Here is an 11974-nt window from a genome sequence, read left to right on the forward strand (position 1 = left end):
TGTCGACCTGCTGGTTATTGAGCCCCGCTGTTGACACAGTCGTGATGGAGGTACATTCATTATCTTGCCTTGACTCACAGCTATCATCTTTATTGTGTATGTGTGTGAGGTATTGCACGCTCAGCCTCTCTGTTGCCAGGAAACTGAAGCCTGAGCCTGCAAGACAAGGGGGGAAGGGTAGAGAACACTGGTGGAACTGGTGGAATTTTGTACCTATATTGAAGCAGATAATACAAATGTATCTCATGAAAAAGTCAAAAAACATGTTCAAGTCAAACTGTATTGTTCCCCCAAATTAGAAAACTGATTTTAATATATGTATGCCTCATTGTAATATCAGTTACACTGCCTTTATGCTCATTTTATGTAAAAAAATAAATAAATAAATAAAATAAAATAAAACATTAATGAGAATACTATGAATATAATTGAGAACAATGAGAAAAGCTGTCTAAATCTGCAACTGAGATCATCCAGCACACCAGCACACCCATGACCCTACTGTAAATAGGAAAAATTATATGGAAGGTGGATTAGTGATTTTTTTTATTTTAGGTAAGGTAAGTAGGTAAGTAGGTTTTCTGCTCGGTTTTCAGACAAAGACAAAACACTTTAAGTGAGACACATATGTAGTTTAATTCAGAATCAATTTAAAACCTCTGAAGACTCTTTGTTCAAACCATCTCTGTCTTGTTATTCCTCAATCCCATCTGAAGTTCAAGGGTGTCTGTGCTGTTGCAGCTCCAAGAATGTGCAATGGCTTGCCATTGAAGATTGCAGTCTTTCTCAATCGATTTGACACATTTCTTCAATCCCGATCATTGTTCTCAAAACAGTTAACACGGTGATCTGAACACTTTGTAATTGTCCTACGTTTTCATTAATTTCACACAAATTGTAAATCAAGCAAATCGTTTTCTCAAAACACTATGCACAACGTTCTCAAATGATTTCATAATAGTTAATACTTACAACCAAAACTTTAATAAAGCAGGGGGGAAAAAAATGATCACAGCTTTTTTTATTTGCTTTACACATTTCACAATCACAATCAATTTGTCCAAACATATATAACACAATAAACAAAACTCACATTATCAGATGCACTTGGTATGTTTTAGTTTGGTCCCCAAATGATAACTGCTTGGTTAATAATACACAAAACACAGGAAATTCAGTTTTCATATCTGTTTACACATTTATCACAAATGCATAATGTAACAGGAAAAGTATGAAAGTGAGAATATACATAGAGCAATAAAAGAATAAGAATATGCAAGAGAAGGGGAAAATAAAGAGGTATAGTATAAGTGTAAAGGTGGTGGTGTAGTGTAGGTAGAGGAAGGGGTGTAATGAGAAGGAAAGGAAGAGTGGAACAGATAGAGGGAGATCATATGAGGAGAGAGGAGGATGCAAAAAAGGAGAAGAGGAAAAGAGATGGGTGGAGGACATTGGTGTAGTGGAAAGAGCAGGGTATATGGGGGATTTTGGTTTCAGCGTTGCCGCTTGCAGTCGGGGAGGAGCTGAAAATGAGGAAGTGAAGTTGGACACTTTCTGCTTCCCGTGGTGACGCTCACACTGCGTTTGCATACTTTATCACAGCTTAAGTGAAATAAATACAATATTTGTCAAATACACAGATGTTTCAGAGACATTTTCATTCAATACTTTATGTACTGCTTACAGCGTCTGTTTGTACAAGAAACAAGTTCAACATAAGCATATACCTTTTTTAAAGAAGTGGGGTCTACGTTTTTTATCAGTTTTATTTTGATAAACATGACACAACATAACATCGCAATTACATGAAAAGAGCTTTTACTGTTATAAAAAATACAAATTTGTGAGCATTAGTGGAACTGAAGTTTTCAGAATAAACATGGAAAATGAGTTTGTGAGATGTGCCAAATTAAAAGTGCGGCCACAGCTTCCTTTTCAAGCGAAATTAGCTTTCAACTACTGAATTTCACTAAGGTTTATCAATGTTTTCACTAGTAAGAGTCTTTTCAGTAATGCGTATGAATGAATTTCACTAAGGTTTATGAGAGGCTTTTCAATAATTATGGCCTATGGGACCCCTTCATACTCCACCAATACCATACGCGATAGGACCCTTTGAACGGTTCAAAATTATTACATTTCCCTGTCATAAAAATGTATCAGAAAGAAGGATAAGAAGATATTCATGTCATGATGTTCATTTCAACAGAGAATTACTCTCCCAAAAACTTTTAGCACATTTTACTATTACAGCTCTCAAGTTTAACTAATCATGAAAAGTGTTTATTATAGCATTACATTTAGATCTATGGCGTTATATTAGGTCGTGGCATGAAAGCTTGCAATAATTAACATTGTAGCCGATCACAGAAATGGTGTTGATTGCATGAAAGCAGTCATCTCGTCATTGCAACTGAATTTCTGGACACTAATGAAGAGATTTGTTGAATAAAACAAGAGTTTTGGCACAAATCCAGAACTCAGTCACTGATAAACTGTTTGACTGACAGCTCCAGCTATTGTAAAGGGAGCGTTCTGTGATTGCTTTCTATATATAATTTAATCACCGGTTAAATAACAAATTATTTTCATCATACTAAGAGAAACAACTTGAAGTTGACCATTTAGTCACTGGTTTGATTTACTGACACATCGACAAAGAACAGATCTGACTGTACATGAAACATTACGTATTAAATCAGGCATTAGAAATAAGTTTTCGGTTCTGAAACTTACAGGATATTCATATAGTACAATGACCTCTGATATGTAGCAAATTAGCTCAAAAGTCAAATATAAGTAATAAATTATAATTCATTATAATTAATTATAAATATTTGAATCGGTTAATCGAATTAACCTGATGTAGCTGAATTAATATTAAAATCAATTAATATGTTCTTCCAGCAAACACTCAGTATTGATCATCTATCAGCTCTTCAGAAAGGATATTTTCCGTGGCCACAAAAAAATGTACTCTTTCTTAGCATGTAGCTGTGGTCGAAATCATTATCAGTGATGTTGGCTAATAAGCAGATCAGAATCAACTTGTAAGAATGTGTACACAAGTTTTATTTAACTAAATCACAAACACATAGCTAGACTAAACACACACAGACAAACAAACAAATCACGCATACATAGGAAATGAGAGACTGGAAATGATATTGAACCATGGCATAATGGGACTGGAGCTATGAAAAGAGTAATTTAACGAGCTGGAAGAACTATCAGTTTTTCACTATAAAGCACATTTGTTAACAAAAGAGTTCACAACTTAACCCTTTGACGCATACGATCACACCAGTGAGATCAGTCTTGGCTGGTCCCTGGCTGAGCCCGTTTCATAAGGAGGTTCAACCAACTCTGAGTTGAAACTTGAACTCTGAGTTGACTTACTTTCAGATGGGAAACTCTGAGTTTTCAGTTTCAGAACAGCTGAATTGAGTTAGTTCAATCAACGTTAAGCACGTGCACCACGACTATGAAAATCATCATCAATGGAGCTCCGATATTACGATTCACCATGGCAACAGCACATGACAAAAGGACATCCGCATACTTCTGAGTCAATGCAAGTTAAATTCTTATCACTGTTATAATATCAAAGGTGAAAACTGGTAGAATGGTAAGTTATTGAAATAATTTTTATTTTCATGGTATCCCACATGCAAAAAAAAAGAAGAAGAAGAAAAAAAAAATAATGCAGGATGCAATAATAAGAGTGTAAATGATTTTATCATTATTAAACACTCGTTAGGCAATTTACTTAAAAGGGAAAATAGCGAGCTCTGCAAAAGGCAGATTTGAACCCAGTCAATCACATCACAAGTTAATTCTCCGCACCCACACTATTGCCTACAACACTGCAGCCACTAGAACGTGGGTCAATTTTAACCTGGTGTGACATTGGTGGGCGGAGCTACTGTAAATTTGCACTTAGTAATACCCAGGAGGAAAAAAAAAAGTATAATTGAGTGCATTAAAATAATACTTACATACAAGCAAGTACATTTGTAGTACATTCTTTATTTTGGTGCTAAATAAAAGTGTCCAAGTTATACACTTATACACTATAAATACACTAATTCAATGTATATCTTATTTATTTATTTATTCAAGGATAGCCCCTTGAGATGACCCATCTCTTTTTTGAGGGGGTCCTAAAAAAAATCGTCTCGGTTACGTATGTAACCCTCGTTCCCTGAAGGAGGGAACGGAGACGTACGTCAATAGTGACCGACGAATTGGGATATCGCTTAGAGAGCCCTATCATCTTCGTGTAAACTAAAACAAGCCAATGGAATTGGCGTGCGATATTTGCATAATGCACACCGCCCCCGTCAGGTGTATATAAATAGGAAGCAGATGCAATCGCACTCTGTTTTTCGCTGAGGAGACAACTGGTGTCCGCGCTACAGCGAGGGTACAGAAACTGTGGCGACGGGACGTACGTCTCCGTTCCCTCCTTCAGGGAACGAGGGTTACATACGTAACCGAGACGTTCCCTTTCAGTCGGTCACGTTCGACGTACGTCAGTAGTGACCGACGAATTGGGATCCCAACTAAAGCGCCACAGTTACGAAACCCCTTCCAGTGCCCAGCGCAAGCTCAGCCGCCCATAGCACCGGCTGGCGGTGAAGGGGCGAGCTTACACCGAGAGAGTCTACTGCTGTCTAACCACTACCCACTAAGTAAACTAGACACACTGGGGAAGCGAACCCGTAAGGGACGCTGCGGAGACCACTACCTACCCAATGGGGGAGGAGTTTACGTGGGAAATACACACATGGACTGGCCCGGGGGCAGTACGCATATGGAGTCCCTGGGATGGCTCCACCTGGTAGGGGGAGACTCATCTGACAGGTGACAGCAGAGCTGGCTCTGCTAAGGGAAAGACACGAACTCGGCCCGTAGGGAGTTTTAAACCGTGGAAAATACACATATGGGACCGCTCACGTAGAGGGGTCACGGCATATGGGCCCCAGCCAACAGACAGCGTCAGCGACGGATGTAGGCCTGGCATCAGACACTCCGCAATGTCCGAGCCGAAGGGGGAGGCGGAGGAACTCGACAGGGTTCGCCAAGCGGGGAACACGACTGGAGTGAAAGTATGCACGTATCCGGCCAGTGGCGGGAATGGCATTGCAAGCCGACACTTAGAGTGGGTACAACACGTCTACCGACTAGTGGAAGCGAGTACACGTGAGGATACCGGCTCTACACGTAGGCTATAAAACCTAGCGAACGTGTTTGGTGTCGCCCAGCCCGCAGCTCTACAGATATCTGTCAGCGAGGCGCCATGAGCCAGCGCCCAGGAAGAGGCTACCCCTCTGGTGGAGTGGGCTCTCAAGGGCAGCGCTTGCAGGTTCACTACCTGATCTCTGAAGGGAGTGGTAGGAACCTTGGGCACGTATCCAGGCCGGGGTCTCAGGACAATGTGAGAATCACCGGGCCCGAATTCTAGGCACGTTTCGTCGACCGAAAATGCATGCAGATCCCCTACCCTTTTCAGGGAAGCCAATGCAACCAGAAGGACCGTCTTAAGAGACATTAGTTTCAGGTCGACTGATTGCAAAGGTTCAAAGGGATGACCCCGGAGAGCTGTGAGAACCAGGGTCAGATCCCAAGAGGGTACGGAGGAAGGGCGAGGAGGATTTAGTCTCCTCGCCCCCCTCAGGAATCTGACGATCAGATCGTGTTTCCCCAGGGACTTACCCTCAACTGCGTGGTGATGTGCGGCAATAGCGGCAACATACACCTTAAGGGTGGAGGGAGACAGCCTTCGCTCCAACCCATCTTGCAGAAAGGTAAGCACGGATCCGACCGAACATGATCGGGGGTCCTCTCGGCGAGAGGCGCACCATTCGACGAACAGGTTCCACTTCAACGCATAGAGATCAGAATCGAGACATGAAAGCACGCGTCCTTCAGGTCTATTGCTGCAAACCAATCCTGGGGACGGTCCAGGATTGGCCGTAGCCCACCGCCCTTTTTCGGTACAATGAAGTAGGGGCTGTAGAACCCCGACTTCATATCGGCTGGAGGGACCGGCTTGATTGTATCCTTCGCCAGGAGGACAGCAATCTCCACCCAGAGAACAGGTGCACTGTCCAACGACACCTGAGTGAAGTGGACAGCCCTGAAGACCGGGGGACGCCGGGCGAACTGAATCGCATAGCCGAGTCTGATAGTACGAATGAGCCAACTGGACAGGCTGGGGAGCGCTATCCACGCTTCCAGACACTGAGCCAGCGGGACCAAAGGCACCACAGACGCACCGGGGGTGGGGCAGCAAGGCAGAGAGGGACCCGACTCGGACGGCTTGGGGGCGGCCCGGAGTGGGGTCGGACTCTGCGAGGCAGCAGTGTGCATGGGAGACGGCGCACGGGACGCGGTCTGCACCATCACACTGCCACCTGCTGGCGAATGGGGAGGGAGCTGTCAGCGGCGAGGCGGAGCCTGGCACACTGGCAGACACCCCTTGTTGTGACCTGGAGTTTGAGGAAACTGCTCTTTTTGTGGCAAAGTGGGTACCGCTGGACTCCGGAGAGCCAGCGGCGGTAGATGGACAGCCGCCACAAAATCCCCCCCGGCCCTCCTCCGGGGGTGGGAGAGCAGATGGAATACTCTCCCAAAGGGCAGGAACCTTCCGCTCCAGGCACCCTGCTGTTTGGCTGGTGTAGGCTGCTGCTTTGCCAACTTAGCAGGGGCGGAGGAAGACGCAGGCGGGCGCCCTCGGCGACGAGCGGGCTGAGGCTGAGCCACGGGCAGCTGGGTGGAGGCAGCAGCGGACCGCCGTGGCATGACATGTCTGATAGCCTCAGCCTGCTTCTGTGCAGCGGAGGACTGTTGGGCACAGCTCTCCACCGCGTCGCCGAAAAGGCCGACCGGAGACACGGGGGAATCCAGGAACCGATGTTTGTCGGTGTCCCTCATGTCTACCAAGGTCAGCCAGAGGTGGCGTTGCTGGGCTACCAGAATAGACATCGCCTGGCCAACAGAACGCGCTGTCACCTTCGTTGCCCGGAGGGCAAGGTCAGTGGCAGCGCGCAGCTCCCCAAGCAGCTGTTGGTCAGGACCTTCCTGGGGCATCTGCGACAGCGCTTTTGCCTGATAGACCTGCAAAAGGGCCATCGCGTGCAGGGCAGAGGCAGCCTGCCCACAGGCACTGTAAGCTTTCTCAGTCAGACCGGCTGAGAATTCACAGGCCTGGGACGGGAGACGCGGCTCACCGCGCCAGCCAGCGGGCGTTGGACACAACTGCGTCGCAACAGACCGCTCGACTGGCGGGATCCTCGCGTACCCCCTGGCTAGCCCGCCGTCCAGGGAGGTGAAGGCGGACGAGGGACCAGGCCCTGTACGAGCCCCATGCGGAGCTTGCCAAGACCTGGTCACCTCATCGTGTACTTCCGGGAAGAAAGGCATTGGGGCGGGACGCTGGATTTGACCAGCGCGACCCCCCCCCAAGTACCAATCGTCCAACCGAGATGGGCCGGGACAGGGTGGAGGGTTCCACTCAAGCCCGACGCACAAGGCGGCCCGGGAGAGCACAGCCGTGAGCTTGGGATCCGACTCGGGCAACGCTACCGTCCCGGGCGGCAGCGCGTCCGAATCCTCCCCCGAGGACTCAGGCTCACCTTCCGATGCAGCGATCGACATCCGTTCCGCCGCCGGCACACCAAAGGTAACAGCTGGACAGTCCGTAGAGGGCCCAGCGGAAACCAACGGTGGCACGATGGGTTGCGGTGCTGATGAGGCGGCAGGGGCCCGAGGAGCGTTTCCGCTCGGCGGGGAAGCCCTGACCGTAATCCTCAGGTCACCCTTCCCATACAGCGCCGTACCGTCATTCCGGTTCCCGGGGCCGGAAAAAACGGTCGTACGCGGCATAGGAGAGGGGACCCCCGCTTCCTGAGACTTCAGGAAGGAGAGTCTCGACCTCAGCATCGCGATAGTCATGTTCCTGCAATGGGAACATGAACCATCCACAAAAGCTGCTTCAGGTTGCAGAATGCCCAAACACGAGATGCAACGATTGTCCCATCAGCAGGGACCAGGGAACGACCGCACCCATTAACGCACAGACGAAATGACATACTGTCAGGGTTCGTCTGTAAAGCTCTTTTAGAAGGGGAAGTCAACTCACTCGTGCTGAAGCACCCAGGGAGCGACGCGATGTGTCAGGTACACCACTCCCTGACACACCGAGGAACCGGCCCAAATCGCTACACACGCACACACTCTTTGTGTTGCTGTGAAAACAGCAGTTTTCGAGCTTATAGCTCAGCTCCTCGGAGACTCGCGACCTCGCTGAACGTGCCCTTTCACCAGCACTGAAAGCTCGCTGTAAATCCTCTTCTGAGGCAATGTTTTAGAATAAATCAAGCGAAGAAAGGAATCTTCTGAACAGGACACCAGTGAATGGCTCCGAAGCGAAAGACAGAGTGCGATTGCATCTGCTTCCTATTTATATACACCTGACGGGGGCGGTGCGCATTATGCAAATATCGCACGCCAATTCCATTGGCTTGTTTTAGTTTACACGAAGATGATAGGGCTCTCTAAGCGATATCCCAATTCGTCGGTCACTACTGACGTACGTCGAACGTGACCGACTGAAAGGGAACTGTACTTCAGTAGTACTTCACTGCACTTGGAAAAGTATAATAAATACCACTACTACTTAAATTGATTTTTAGTGCAATGAAATAAAAATATACAGAGGAGTTTTATTAGCGTATTTGTTAAAAGTGTGCTTTCAATGCTTTAAAATTAGTTCAGTCTTAGTAGACTTTTATATAGTAATCCTAAGTTTAAATGACATTGATTTTCTTACAAATATATTACTAATGTACTAGTTATAAGTACATTTTCCCCCAGGTGAAAAAAAGTGCAGTAGAATACACTTTTTTTTTACACTTTTGTGTACTTAATATACTAAAAGCTGTACTTTAGTACTTCTTAATATAATCTTAAGAACATCTAAGTGTACTCAACTGTGATATTTTGAAACACCATGAATTTGAACTAAAATGTGCTTTTAACATACTATCTCTGTATTTAAAAATAAATAAATAAATAAATAATATTTTGTTACCACTTGTAGTACACCTGAACCCATCTTTCATACACCTTTAAATATACTCATCAGACATAGGAAATACACTTATGAATTATATAAAAAATTAAAAGAATAATATACGATATATACAAAATGTATTCGTAAAGTTGTAGGCAATAAATTATAAATACATTTTGTATATATTCATTATATATAACCTTATATTTGAAATACATCATAAGTCTATTTTAAGTGTTTGAAAGATGGGTTCAAGTGTACTACAAGTGGTAACTAAATAAATTTTTTTAAATACAGAGATAGTATGTTAACCCTCAGGGGTCTGAGGATTTTTGGGACCCTGGAGAAGTTTTGACATGACCTGACATTTGTGCTTTTTTCAGTTGTTCATAAACATATTAATGGAAAAAGTGTCATTACACTGTATTCAGCACAAACTAGGCTACAATAATATGTGAGGAACATGTATGTACATGTTTGTGTTTTTCAAGGAATAACGTTTATGCGTGGTTATTGAAAAAACAAAAAAACTTAAGTCACTGAAATAAAGCCAAAATATATATATATATATTAAATCTTTGTTCACAAGACTTCTGGGTATTGGAGGTTGTAGACTAGAGTTTTTGCTTCAAAATGAGGTAAAAATTATGCTGCCTGCGTGTAAACAATACAAAACATATAAAACAATAGAGAGATTTAAATTTTCTAAAACAGCTTTGGTCAAGAAACACAGTATGCGTGGAGGCGTGAATCCTCATGTATAATGGATGATTCTCACCTGAGAAGACAAAAGAATCACATAATAATGACCTGAAATGACTTGCATATTAATGAGGCCTTTCAGTCAGGTAGGCTGTGAAAAAACCATCTGAGATCATGATTCAAATCTCATCATGGTGTATCAAACATACAGAAAAAACAGCAATACTGTGAAATATTATTACAATTTAAAATAATGGTATTCTATTATATTCTTTAAAATATAATGTATTTCTGTGATGCAAAGTGTCTGAACAATTATGTTACCTCTATGGCATTTCATATAGGCTTTTAGCTTAAAAGCATGCACATTTGGAGAAATATTGATGGATTCTCATGTTTATGTCAATTTTCTATACAGAGGAGTATTTATTCATTATTTATCGTCGTCACTGTGAACGCTGGATACTGTGTGTACAATTCATACTTGCAGCCGGAGGGCGCTCTGTGCACTTTGAGTCCACAAATGCCAATGCTAAAGAAGAATAGGCAATCCAGGAAATAACTGAACTAACAGAGGCCAGAGATCGCTAACTATGGCTATTCAAAACACTTTTCAAGACAATAAATACACGATTGAGACGATGAATGCATGTATTGACTGAATTAGCGTCTGAATAGCGCTCCCTCTGTGGGCGTGGCCGCATTAGCGGATAATGAGCTGAATCACAGACTTCTGACATGGCTCTCTTTTCATACAGATTACATAAACACAGAATGTTTGTTTTCAATTTGACTTACACGATTTAAAACCTGACATTAACGTTTTTTTTAGACATAAGTCTAATTTTTTTTGTGATTAGTATTCACTAAGTTACAGTTCATTTTCTGAGAACTATCAGATTAAACTTTGTTCAGAGGGAGATGAGAGATCATGCATCATGTTAGTTTTCTTTATTTTACAAAAAGCACAACATTGAGTGTACACAAATAAAAGAAGATATTCCACAGATTAAAATGGTGTATAACTCTTAATTGTATATGCAACATTAATGGAGTATTTTGAGTCTCTTTCACACTGGTAAGAAAAAAACCGCGGTGGTATCGCCGCCGATACCCTCAGACCTCAGAGTAGTCGTAGTCAGAAACGTAGTCAGGGTACACGCAGTAGATCGAGGCAGGCGGATATCATTCACAGAACAGTATACAAGGCAAGGGTCAGGACAGGCAGCAACGGGTCAAAAAACAGGAACAGGCAAGATCAATCACAGGCAGACAGGATACAAGGAAACGCTCAGAATTGTCACAAGGAATCAAGACTTCGCAAACTGGTGGTGTGAGTGTGAGTCATTTTATAGTCCAGGTAACAAGCTGCAGCTGGGTGTGGTGATTAGTGAGGAGTGATTGTGAAGTGAGTGCAGGTGATGAGCAATGGAGGATCATGGGAAATGTAGTCCAGAGTGAACATGAACAGACTGTGATCGTGACATAACGCCCCCCCTCCCGGAAGGCGCGTCCTCGCGACGTAAAGGAACAGCTAGGGAGGGGGGGTGGGTGCATTGGAGATCTAACAGCAGCCGGGAACGGGATCTCCAATGCAGCCCCAGGGACTCAGGCAGCTACGGCGGGTCAGGTGGCTCGGGCGGCCACGGCAGGTCGGGTGGCCTGGGCGGCCACGGCAGGTCGGGCGGCTCAGGCAACCACGGCAGGTCGGGCGGCTCGGGCAGCCACGGCAGGTCGGGCGGCTCGGGCAGCCGCAGCAATGAGTCCATAAATGGCCCTAGTGGGCTACAGTCCATAAATGGCCCTGACAGCAGTGGCTCCCCACCCCTAGGTATACTTCCCCCCCAAAAAAAGTTCTTTGGGATTTCAGCGGGGCCCGTCGCAGGTTCATGGGCAAGGAGTTCGGGTGGCGCCGGCAGGGCCAGGCGTGTGGGTGAAGCCGGCAGGGCAAGACGCCTGAATGGCGCTGGCAGCGCAAGGAGTTTGAGCAGCGCTGGCAGGGCTGGAAGCTTGGGTGGTGCTGGCAGGGCTGGAAGCTCGGGTGGCGCCGGCGGGACGAGGAGCTCAGGTGGCGCCGGCAGAGCGAGACACCTGGGCGGAGTGGGAGAGACCTCTGGAGTAGTCTCTGGACCCCCAGCGGCCTCTTGAAAGGCTTCTGAGCCTTGAGGAATGAAAGAAGCCTTCTTCCTCCTT

The sequence above is a fragment of the Chanodichthys erythropterus genome, chromosome 7, assembly GCF_024489055.1.
Source record: "Chanodichthys erythropterus isolate Z2021 chromosome 7, ASM2448905v1, whole genome shotgun sequence".
Lineage (NCBI taxonomy): Eukaryota > Metazoa > Chordata > Actinopteri > Cypriniformes > Xenocyprididae > Chanodichthys > Chanodichthys erythropterus.